Source organism: Octopus bimaculoides, chromosome 11, assembly GCF_001194135.2.
Source record: "Octopus bimaculoides isolate UCB-OBI-ISO-001 chromosome 11, ASM119413v2, whole genome shotgun sequence".
In the NCBI taxonomy this organism is placed as follows: Eukaryota; Metazoa; Mollusca; class Cephalopoda; order Octopoda; family Octopodidae; genus Octopus; species Octopus bimaculoides.
The window spans coordinates 72,966,688-72,980,789 of NC_068991.1; positions in this window are offsets into that span (position 1 = coordinate 72,966,688).

Consider the following 14,102-nt stretch of genomic DNA (forward strand, 5'->3'; position numbering starts at 1 on the left):
CACTTTCCATACAGTAATCATAAGAGCATCACAGCAAACCACAGCACATACCCAAGGCACACAGAGCTGCGCTCGGTAGTAAAGTGAAAGCACACTATAAAAATAAGACTACTGAATAATGATAATAAAAATAGTAAAGCTGTTGTGGTCGATGAAAAATGTAGCAGTAATACCAATAATTGTCGGAGCCTGGGAACAGTGATCGAAAATCTCGAGAAGTACGCGGAACAAATATGGGCTGCCCATAAGGTTGGGGCACTTGCAGAAAACAGCACTGCTTGGACCCGCTCGGATACTCCGGAAGGTGCTCGGAAAATAAGAGGTGTTACCTTAGTTCACTGGAAAGGAACAGCTGACACTGTAGTACATCTCCAGCGTTAGAAGTTGTGCAAAGGCAATGGTAATAATAATAATAATAATAATAATAATAATAATAATAATAATAATAATAATAATAATAATAATAATAATGACAGCGAAACGGGCTGATTACTACCTAGCTCAGATACCAGGAAACCCCAAAATGGCTGAAGTTCAAAAGATAGTGCTCATGGGAACTGCCCATATCCTACGTAAAGTACTGTCTATGTGATCTCAAATTTTAAAGCAAACACATAATTTTCTTATGGTTTCTTAAACATTCACTTGAACAAAACTGTACAAATCCAAATATATGGTACCCTAGGCATAACACCTACATGAACTTCTAACTTGTTGTCTCTTGAGGTCTCTGGGTGAGACTTGGATCCAACTTGTACAAATGCAAAACAAAAGTCAAACATAAAATAATAATAATTTCTACTATAAGCACAAGGCCTAAAATTTGGTGGCAGGGGTTAAGTCAATTACATCTCCCCAGTACTCAACTGGTACTTATTTTATCGACCCCAAAACGATGAAATGCAAAGTGACCTCGGCGGAATTTGAACTCAGAACGAAACGACGCTAAGCATTTTGTCTCGTGCATTGACCATTTTGCCTGCTCACCGTCTTTATAAATCGTAAAAATAATGTTAACATTTTTTCGACGATGATTATGTTGATGGTGATAATAATAAATGTATCGATCATGGAAGCCTTAAAATATTTAACGTATATTTGTTGTCTACCAATTAACGATAAATTAATGAGATCAACGTAGACATTGAAAACTCGAAGAACAAACCTAATTAATATGCTTGTTACCATTTTCGATTTTTATCGGTTAAACATTTTGTTTCTGGACTGTGTTTTTCTTAATTAATTTTATATTTCTTCCTCATTATATCTATTTTCACATACGTGTAGACACACATATAATCGTACAGACACTCAAAAATATATTCAAACACACAAACACACACGCATTCACACACATATGTATATATATAGTTGGAATTTACAAAAAAAACAAACAAACAAAACAAAAGACGAGGACGGGTGTGTAAACAATAAACAGATGTATTAGTTTAACGTTCGGGAAGGGAAAAAGTCTTTTACGTTTCGAGCCTACGCTCTTCGAAAGAAAGGAACGCACAAATAAACAGGGAGAGAAAATATAAAAAGAGGTTTAGTGGCTACCGATCAATCATGGCGAATGGATGCACAAACACACACACACACACATACACACACACACACACACACACACAGACACACACACACACACACACACACACACACACACTCATATATATGGATATACATAATGGACACACATTTGTATATACATTTTTAAAAGAACTATGGAAGAACGAATTGATATAGCCAACTGATTTGCGACGGCACGGATGAAAGTTGTTGCTAACAATAAAAAAACAGGGAATTGAGAGAAAACCGTAGGCTAAGTGGTCACTATAAGAAAACATCAGAAAATTTGTTTTTGTGCCCTTTCTGTCAACGTCATAGCGAATCGCCTGTGTAACATTAGTTGTGTATTCAAGACGTTGATTTACATCCATGTTGTTTCAGTTTCGATTCTTACTGAAGAAGCTTAAAAATCATAGTCTTTGCTGAAACAACTGATCCCGTGCAGTAAGGATATGTCTATACTCTTTCATCCATTTACAATATACTCCTTAAATGAGGACTAACAAATTTATCGTATTTAACTTATGGAAACTTCCTTGTACATACATTGGTACAAAAACAGAAATACTTATCTATCTATCTATCTATCTATCTATCTATCTATCTATCTATCTATCTATCCATCTATCTATCTATCTATCTATCTATCTATCTATCTATCTATCTATCTATCTATCTATCTATATATATATATATATATATATATATATATATATATATATATATATATATATATATATATACATATATATATATATATATATATATATGTATAAGCATATATTTGCATATGTATGTAATATGTATGCATATATGTGCATACACATATGCATATATATATATATACATATATATATATATATACATATACATATATACATATAAAGATGCAAATTATATATATATATGTGTATATATATATATATATATATATATATATATATATATATATATATATATATATATATATACATGCATACATATATATGTATATACATATATAGCTATTTACATAGACATTTGTTTACACACACACACACACACACACACACACACACATATATATATATATATATATGTGTGTATATACTCACGCTAATATATGTATACTTTGTGGTACAAAGAAGAAAAATAAAACTCAATACACAAAATTGGAGCATATACCTTTCAAACTACACGTGTTACTCAAAAGCCGACAACTTCATTCATTGCATTCAAATATCGCAACTTTTCACTTGATTTAGGAAAATTACAACTTTCAGCAAATATATCCATCAAAAGTTATTGGAGAGATCTATGTTCAGTAATATTTTGAAGTTCTGCCTGCTAAGTGATGTGAATGAATGTATGAAATGAGAAATACAAATATAAAGCGAGTCCCTCCCCCCCCCACATACTCACATTTCTGAATAGGGAATTTTATATTATATTTTCTATGTTCTTATCCTTAAAATTATTTTGTTTACTTCATGCGAATTGCTGAGCGATATGCTGTCTGCTGTAACGTTCTGAGTTCAAATTCCGCCGAAGTCGACTTTGCCTTTCATCCTTTCGGGGTCGATAAATTAAGTACCAGTTACGCACTGCGGTCGATGTAATCGATTTATCCATGTGTCTGTCCTTGTTTGTCCCCTCTATGTTTAGCCCCTTCTGGGCAATAAAGGAATAAGAGACGTTAGCACGCCGAGCGACATGCTGAGCGATATTTCGTCTGTCTTTACGTTCTGAGTTCAAACTCCGCCGAGGTTGACTCTGCCTTTCATCCTTTCGGTGTCGATAAATTAAGTGCCATTTGCTTACTGGGGTCGATCTTATCCACTGCCCTGCCTCCCCAAGCATTTCAGGCCTTGTGCCTAGAGTAGAAAAGAATATTCATTTACTCTGTTTGTAATATCTTTAAATATATAAGGAAGTTTGAAGTGGAAGGAAATTGATGATGACATGTTGGAAACATTTAGTCCATAGTAAATTTCAAAGAAGGGTCGGATCAGTTGGTTTGATTTACAGGTTGTAACATCTAGCGTTTCGGGTTTTTGCCCTTTGTCTGTTAGCGAGAAATAAAGAGAATGAAGTGTCGAGTTTTAGGTTTTAATCACGTAAGTGAATATGAGTGTTTACTTGCGTACATTTGAACCAAGAACGCTTTTCTCATTTCACTCTCTCTTTGAGAATGTGAATAAATGAAACGTTAAAAATCACATTCATCATGGCAATTGAACATTTTCAACTTTCGTGTGAACTCTCCCGTTATAAAGATATTATTCAAGTGATTGCTAACCTATTTAAGTCTACCTACGACATTTCGCTGATTTGGAACTAATTTCATACCACAATACAGAGACTTGTGAAGGAAAGTAACAAAGTGTATTTTAATTTTACGCCGTATGTGGCATACGCCTTCACAATGCATGCAATAAATATATACACACATATCTGTATGTGTGTGTTTGTGTGTGTGTGTGTATAGCTAACAGTACTTATTGGTTTCAGCCACAATCAATAGAAAAATTACCTGATTATAGTTGCAGTGTTCGGTAACATCTTCATATGACTGCTGTTTTAATACATTTCCTTTCCCTTAACGTACAAAATAAATATGTGCGCCTTCTTCGATGATGTTTCTGCCACCATTTTTAATTAAATCAGTGACGATATCCAATATTCAATAAGAATATTCTTACACAAGTATTACAAGTATTTTTGTACAAATACTGCCTTGTATTTATACAGGAATACATTAAATAATGATTGCAAAGACTAACTTCATAAAATATTTATTTCGCTCTTTTATATATATTTTTTGTATTTTTCTGATTTATATTTTCTATGATTATCATTGCCTGGAGTTAATTACATTTTTGAAATTAATTTTCAATTCCATATACGAATGAATTGATAGAGAAGGTGGCATTTAATTAATTGAATAAATTGTTTATAATCAATAGTTATTTCTGTAAGATTTCAGTCGATTTCTCTGTCATTTACAATGTGATCAACGTTTGTTTGTATGCGAGGTTTTATCATTTCCGTGACAAGATTTCTAGGTTCCTGGCCAAATAACCCAGACGATATTTCTTCACAGAATCTCTTTTTTAATATAACACAGCACACATATATACACATATCAATACATCAATAGACACGTACGCATATATATATATATATATATATATATATGTGTGTGTGTGTGTGTGTATGTGTGTGTGTGTGTGTGTGTATGTGTGTGTGTGTGTGTGTTTATGTATATGTGCGTATATGTCTGTATATATATATATATATATATATATATACACACAAACACACACACTTAAAGAGTCCGGTACTTTGTGCAGATAAAGCATTTCAATGAAGTAAATTCACCACCACCAAGACCATCACCACAACCACGGCCACCACCACCACCACCACCACAACCACCACCACCGCCGCTACCGCCGCTGCCACCAGCACCACCATCTCCAATACTTCTAACAATAACAGCCACAATAGACTTCTAGGCATGAACTACTACACTGGGATACGCAGAACCGATAAGATAAGTGCTGTGTGGCAACGTTCACTGCTTTCAAAACTAGCGACATTTTTATTAAGTTTATCGGACGTTACAAGAAAAGCATCGTAACCGAATGCTCACACTGCACCCCATACGAGGAAAGACCACGAAATACACAGTTATATATTGTTGTTTTAATGTATAAGCATAGCAACGACAGTCCACCTGAGAACTAGCATTCAATGATTTAACGACACGCGCCATTTTTATCTGTTGTTTATGAAATGCTGGTTTTATTACGAAGTCACACACATAACCTTACAGAATTGCTGGTGAATATAAAAATACGAAATAAAGTATAGAATTAAAAATAGTAAAGTTGACATCATAATTTATTTGATAGTTTGTTAGTATTAAATTGCATTAAAAACTGCAGTAGCACTTAATTTAGTTTTAAATTGCATTAATAAGAGCACCGGTTATCTAACCACTCACCGTAAAGCGATATTATCCACTTAAAGCACATTAAATCTAAACAGTCACACGCATGCGCGCGTGGACACACACAAATACACTCACACACTCGCACCCTCACACACTTGCACCCCCCACATACACACATGCACACAGACTCAAGCACACACACATATATATTCGATCCTATGTTTGTATTAAAACGTTTCGTTCATGCATAATATTGTCAAAAATGGAAGGAGGTGAGCTGAAAGAAACGTTAGCACGCCGGGCAAAATGCTTAATGGTATTTCGTCTGTCTTTACGTTCTGAGTTCAAATATCGCCGAGGTCGATTTTGCCTTTCATCCTTTCGGGGTTGATAAATTAAGTATCAGTTGCGCACTGGAGTCGATCTAATTCCGGACCTTGTGCCAAAAATGTAGGGCCTTGTGCCATGAGTAGAAAAGAATATTGTCAAAAATGTATATCTATCTATCTATCTATCTATTTATCTCTATCTGGAGCAAGAAATCTTTTATTTCATTTTGAATTGAAAGGAAATTTAGGAAAATCGACAGTGACTACGTATCGGAGAGTGAACATCACTGTTATTACCAGAGCTGCAGAGCTAAGTGTTGGGAACTTCAAGATTTAGGAAGAAAATCTCATTAAAAAATGTTACTTCCTTATCAAAAGGCCAGAAGGAATTGCATCAAGCGCAATGGTTAATCTCAGAACTCTCATCTCCCGTGAAATGCGAAACACACCTCCACTTACTCTGCTATTTTGTACAGATGCATTTTCTAACCAAAAATACAAAGAACTCATACAAAGGTCGTTGTACACTGAAAGCAATCTCATTTACGGCATATTTCACTCATATACATGCGCAATGAATTTAGCCCTTCACATAGACTTGCATAGATAACAAAATAATACGTCTCCCATTTGTCTTCACATGTTGAAAGTGTTGCTTCTCTTCGTTTTGGACATCGTTTCAACTGAATTACCGCGATGACGTTCTAAATCACACTTTGTATCTATCTATCTATCTATCTATCTATCTATCTATATATCTATCTATCTAGCTATCTGTCTGTCTGTCTGTCTGTCTGTCTGTCTGTCTGTCTGTCTGTCTGTCTGTCAATTCAGCTTTTTTCCTATGAATTAATTATTATAGAATGCCTACTTGGGCTCGTTCTTATGTGAAACCAATAACCATGTAGCAGTTATCACCTATCTTATTTACTCTGCACCTCGTTATCATACCCTACACCTTCTTAAAAAAGAAGGGATGCGTTTTAACGGGATTGAATGTAAACAATTATTATATCACTTCTATATAGCCACTTAACCTTTTTCTGTTCTCTCTCTTTGTTTATATTTGTGTTTTTTTTTTTGTCGGAGAGCGTAGGCTCGAAACGTAAAAGACTTTCTCATTTTCCCGAGCGTCAAACTAATACATCTATTTGTTGATTATACACCCGTCTTCGCCTTTTATTTTTTTGTAAATTCTCACTATATATATATATATGTATGTATGTATGTATGTATGTATGTATGTATGTATAATAAATAAATAAATAAATATATATATCATAAAAAATTTTAAAGACGAAGAAAAACACAAGGAAAAAGAATAACGCGAGGACGTGCTACACGTAAAGTATTAGTAGACGCTCAGGGAAGGAAAGAAATGTAGTTTTACGCCTCGAGCAAAGCTCTTCTTCAGAAAAAGGAGACAGAGGAAAGTCCAGGAGAAAAGGAAGATAGAGCGAAAAACATCGCCAACGATCCACATGTAGTTAAATTTTGAAATATATATATATATATGTATGTCTTTTTTAACTGTCATATAATATTCAATGTAGAAAATATTTTATATGAACTTCTGAGGAATTTAATGAGTTTAATACACGAATGTTGCGTAATCAGTTTGGATATGAATGGATAGCATTCTTTGCCACATTCCTCCTTTAAAAACAAACTGTCTTTATAACAACAACCAGAATAGACATAATTCTTGACACACCTCCATATACTTTACACTTCTGAAAATCTAATGGCAACCAGTAAAGTGAATTCCTATATTTTAAAATATAATTAAATTCATTATTTACATTATTTACATTTGAAGGATATTTGTCCTCTTTTTATTTGTTAACACAATGTTTCGGCTGATATACCCTCCAGCCTTCATCAAGTGTCTTGGGAGAATTTCGAACCTGGGCATATGACGTAGTGGTTAAGAGCGTGGTCTACTAACACCAATATTCCGAGTTCGATTCTAGGCTGTGACCTGAATAATAATAATAATAATAATAATAATAATAATAATAATAATAATAATAATAATAATAATAATAATAATAATAAAAAAACCACAGCACATACCCAAGGCGCACAGAGCTGCACTCGGTAGTGAAGTGAAAGCACGTTATAAAAATAAAACTACTGAACAATAATAATAATAATAATTACATCGAAAAATACCTTAGGAATGAGAACCCAGGTTCGAAATTTCCCCAAGACACCTGATGAAGGCTGGAGGGTATATCAGCCGAAACGTTGTGTTAACAACAAATAAGATGAGAACAAATATCCGTCAAATGTAAATAATGTAAATAATGTACATAATTCCTCATATCTTAAATATTGAACTGTATAATTAAACTCAAATTAATTTTAATATATTCTCTGTGTATTTTCAACTTCATTACTTTCGTTTTTTTATATTTTGAGTTCAAAGCCGTCAATTTTACCGCGGTTAATAAAATAAACACCTGTCAAAGACAAGTGCTAATGTAGTCAACCTTCATTTCTCTTCATTACAGCTGGTGTTGTGCTAAGATTAAGAATCATTATTACAACGAAGCTGGACAGTGTGGGTGTACCCACAAAGCATAAAATCCAAGAGACTGCGGTTTTGCGTTCTGTAATATTAGGTTCTGCGATTAAATGACACAATGATCAGCTTTGCTTGTCATTATCCATAGGTCGACAGGAAGACGACGAGTTGGTGGAACTTTTGGTGTGTCGGACAAAATACTTAGCGGCATTTCTTCCTGCCCTTTACATTCTGAGGTCAAAGGCCGCCGAGGTTTGCATTTCACTTTCGGGATCGATAAAATACGAATTCTTGAGCACTGGGGATCGATGTAATCTACTTCCCTTCCCCTCAAAATTACTGGCCTTGTGCTAAGAATTTGAAATAATTATTGGACATACCACTAAGTAATTTAAAACAGTCAAATGTTTATTATGTTGGGAAAAATGCTGAACATAACGAAATCACACTACCATAAACAAAAAAAAAAAATAATTAAACATATATTTAATTTAAAAACTAATTTGGTCTCATCATTTAAAATTTGCAATAAGTTGCTTAAAAATCAGTTAAGACTAAATTTCTATTTATATTTGTTTTCTTATAGAAAATAAAACAGATAATCTGAAAATAAATGGCAAAAAGTATTTAAGTACACAAAAAAAAGATAAATAAATAATGCGATTCTATCATTTAAAAAATAATTGTTCTTATCAAAACAAGATTGTCAACATTAAGTTTTCATGCATTTCTCGGCTGATTTTTTAGCTGAATAGTAATTTTCAATATATATGGTGTCAAATCATATGTTTTTCTATCAGTTTGTCATCCGGTCGTTATGTTTCTGACGAGAGTGTTTGTTTTTGGAGTAAAGATTGTTTGCCCACATAACATGGCTGTCCTGGTTTAAGACGAATGTTGCTGCAATTTAGTCCCAGGAGACAACATCTCCAGCTGGCTATACGACACGATCTGTGCCATTATGTTTTCGAACACAGATCATGTCGTATGGCCAGTTGGAGACGATGTCTCCTTGGGTTAAATTACAGCAACATTCGTCCTAAACCAGGACTGCCATGTTATGTTGGCAAACAATCTTTACTCCAAAGTACTGTTGCTGAATATCTCTCGTTGTGAGATTTACAAATGATAATTTTGTAGTGTTTGTTTTTGATGAAGCTGATGTACGTATACATATCTACACACACATACACACACACACACACACACACACACACACACACACACACACACACAAACACACTATAGGCACTTGGTCTGAATGTTTGGGTGGCGGTTAACGACCCCGAAAGGATGAAAGGCAAAGTCGATCTCGGTACAATTTGAACACAGAACGTAAAGATGAACGAAATGACGCTATGGATTTTGTCCAGCGTGTTAACGATTCTGCTATCTCACCTATGATAATAATAATAATAATAATAATAATAATAATAATAATAATAATAATAATAATAATAATAATAATAATAATAATAATAATAATAAAAGTAATTGTAATAATAATAATGATGATGATGATGTTGACGACGAAGATGATGATGATGATAATAATAATGATAAAGATAAAAAATAATAATGATGATGATTGGCGCTCTTGGAAGTATCAACACTCAGCTACCAACTTGGCTCAAAAAGATTGGTACAAGTGTAAAGATAGAACACCAAGATAAATCATTATTGCTTCCAACTGCAAGGGTTTCCAGCAGAGATCTTGAAGGATGATCAGTGAACAAGTATCATCTTAGTCTGCTTGCTCTGGGCATCTGACACTTTTCATCATTACCAGCAAAATAGGCTGAGAGGTTTCATCAATAAATAATGATGATGATGATAATAATAATAATAATAATAATAATAATAATAATAATAATAATAATAATAATAATAATGATGATGATGATGATAATAATAATAATAATAATAATAATAATAATAATAATAATAATAATAATAATAATAATTATAATAATAATAATAATAGTAATAATAATAATAATAATGATGATAATAATAATACAAAGACCTGGAAATAGAGGTAACTCGAATGTGGAATCTAAAAACAGAAACAATTCCTATCATAGTAGGTGCCTTAGGTATAATAAAAAAATATTCAGACAAATACATAACAAAAACACCAGGACTTACAAATATATATAACATACAGAAAATTGCACTACTGGGCACTGCACACATCCTACGCAAAACACTTTCAATACAGTAACCATAAGAGCATCGCAGCAAACCACAGCACATACCCAAGGCACACAGAGCTGCGCTCGGTAGTGAAGTGAAAGCACGTTATAAAAATAAAACTACTGAACAATAATAATAATAATAATAATAATAATAATAATAATAATAATAATAATAATAGTGAGGATGATCGTGTGAAAGTTTTGGCACATGACCAGTATTTTTAACGGAAAGCTAATGTCAATACTGCTTTTAATCAAAGACCCTAATTTAACGGAACTGAGTGCTGCCCTCTATCGTGCTTCATGTGCTGTGACCTCATTACTAACTCTGTTCTATTAATGATTCCTGACACCGACACATGACCATCACAGTTCAATTACTTGAATGACACTTCAATTAAATGTTGTGTCCAGCACATCCATCTGAATGACACAGACGTTTATTTGACGTGATCGTCCGTCTTTTGCGTATATCGTAGTAGACAACTTCTTCAACCTGACGTCAAGTTTTATAGATTATAAAGAACCCATTAACTTCGATTTATATATTAATCGCTTCTTTTTTTAATTGTATGACGTTAAAAACAACAACAACAATAACAAAAAGATCTTATTTGCGGTAATTCAGATAACGATAAATTATTGCTTGTACACGCGCAAGCACACACACACACACACACACACAAACACACACACGCACACATATAAATATGTATATAGTCTTGAACGACACCTTTTAAAATATTGTCTTGGAGAAATAGTAATTTATTTTACTCGACTAATCTGCGCCGAACATATTCTCAAAGAACCTACTTACCCTTTCATATAAGTCTGTATATATACATACTTATACTGCCTGTCTGTCTGTTTGTCTGTCAAACTATCTATCTATCTATCTATCTATCTATCTATCTATCTATCTATCTATCTATCTATCTATCTGTCCGTCCGTCTGTCTCTGTGTCTCTCTCAGTCAGTCTGTCCGTCAGTCAGCCTGTCTGTCTGTCTGCTTATTTATCTATCTATACGAGTGTGTGTATGTGTTTATTCGTGTGTATGTCTGTGTGTGTCTGTGTATGTTTGCGTACATGTGTGTATGTATGTATCTATATTTGTAAAGTGTTGGCGCGCAGCTTCATGGCCAATGCTTTGCAATTACGATTACAAGACAATGGTTTTGAATAGTTTTTTTCTAAAGTAAAAGTTTTCATTTCACATTTCTCTACAAATCGCTTTGACATCTGACGTGAGACACGCCCTTTTCTGTCAGGTTATGAGAGGAAGGTCACAAAAGTGCATCCATATATGTGTGTGTACTTGAAGCCTAAATCAAAACGAGTTTTATCATATTTTAAGTACTCAGTTTCCCATTAATATATATTTTGTCGGTATGCTTTATAATAATAATCACACACACACACACATACGCGCGCGCGCGCGCGTAACACCACCACTTAATGAATCGTACACACATATATGTACGCAAGATCTTGTGATTACAAATGTGTGTTCGCGCACTTTTTTTCTTCACGTGACCTATGTACATTTATCTATATATATATTTCGATAAGTACGAACGCCAGCAGAAGTTGTATAGTAAATTTCTTCAGTCACATTCTTCTTCTGATAATCTCTTAAATAACTTTTGCCGATGATCTGCGCAATCTTTTCATTTACTCGTTTTTATTTTATTCTCAGTAACGGATCCTTTGAACATATCGCTTCTGAATATAAGGCTTATAAAGTAAGACAATCATAAAACCGCATCAACGCGTGCACTAGGTAATCGGAAATGATTACAAATGTGTCATAAAGAAACTGCAATCAAATTAACAGACCTGTTGTTTTTAAGAACCTAATTATAAGAACCAAAAGATGAACGTCACTTAATTAACTTTAGAGATAACATATACAAAAATAAACAAAGCTACGATATATCTGAATGCGGATTCGGTCATGTTTCTGATGTGGAATTTGCTCTGATGTTGATTTTTAATTAACTTTTCTAATAATTTTTCCCACTTAATAATATATAATCATCAAGACACATATATCCTTACTATAGGAAATGTTCATATAATCAAGTGAAGGTTCATTAAACCTAACAGAACAATGTGATATGTATGTTTAATTTAGGTGTATATGTGATGGAATACAAATATGAGTTCGAAAATGCGTAAAAACAAGGATACGAAATAAAAATACCTAAATGAAATGGGTAAGTGGAATGTATATATATATATATATATATATATATATATATATATATATATGAGTGTATAAAAATTTTATGTTCAAATTTATGTTTATGTTCAAAAGGGCACTCAAAACCCCAAACCACGAAGAACATTCGCACTTTGATTGAAAACGAGGAGGACAAAATGGGAGAATTAAAATATCAGTTAATTTTATACTCCGAAGTTTCACCATTCACGATTAAATAAATAAATAGATAAATTACTTAATTGATTAATCAAGCATAAATGGATCTTTAGTAGAATCGCTGAAGATATATAATTATAAAACTAGAATACGTACCGAAAGCGCAAAGGAAAACACGTGCGTACTTAGTTTCATTATACCTCAGGAATTCAAATCAAAATGTCCACAATCAATATGCAGAGCTAGAATAGAACAGCAGTGAATAAATTCAACAGTGAGTTATCTGACCCAAGAATTAAAATACTCAAATATATAAAATATAAGGGTAAAAGTTATTGAAATAATGATTTATAAGACTGAAGATCCACGGATGTTTGATTTATCAATTAATTAATTAATTAATTAATTAATTGATTTATATTATCACCAATGGTCGGAGTATAGAATTATCTGATATTTTAATTGTCTCAATTTGTCCTCCTCGCTTACAATCAAAAACTGCTCTAAATAAGAATATTTTTCATGGTTTTGTATTTTGACTGCCCTTTTTGTCATGTAAGTAAACCACTTAGTGGTCTTCTCTCCGTGTATAAATGTTTATACACTCATATATGTTATAAAAATATTTACATCTACGGCCTATTTTTACGCATGCTAACCACTGGTATAAGTTGTTATATTAACAATGTTAACCCTTTATACACACACACACACACACACACACACACACACACACACACACACACACACATATATATATATATACATATATATAAGGGAGAATTTACGAAAAATATTGCAATCGATGTTTCGCTGAAGGATATACCCATGCCTAACACGAAGGATAATATGCGTGCTCTCCTAGAAAATACCAGCCAGTTCATAAGACGAATGGGGTGGAAGGCCTTCCATTTCGATACAAATGATATATCTCATGATGAACCAGCACCAAACGACAAACTCATACACACATTCAAGAACACTGAACTGCTTTCCGTGGCCTGAGAAGGTTTCTTCTGCAATATGGGATGAATTCAATTCCATTACATCGTTCCCCATCAATTAGGGAGCAGCGCAGAATTAAGCAGAAAAGCCTCCAGTACACTTTCTCCTCCGTATTAATAATTTAGTATATATATATATATATATATATATAT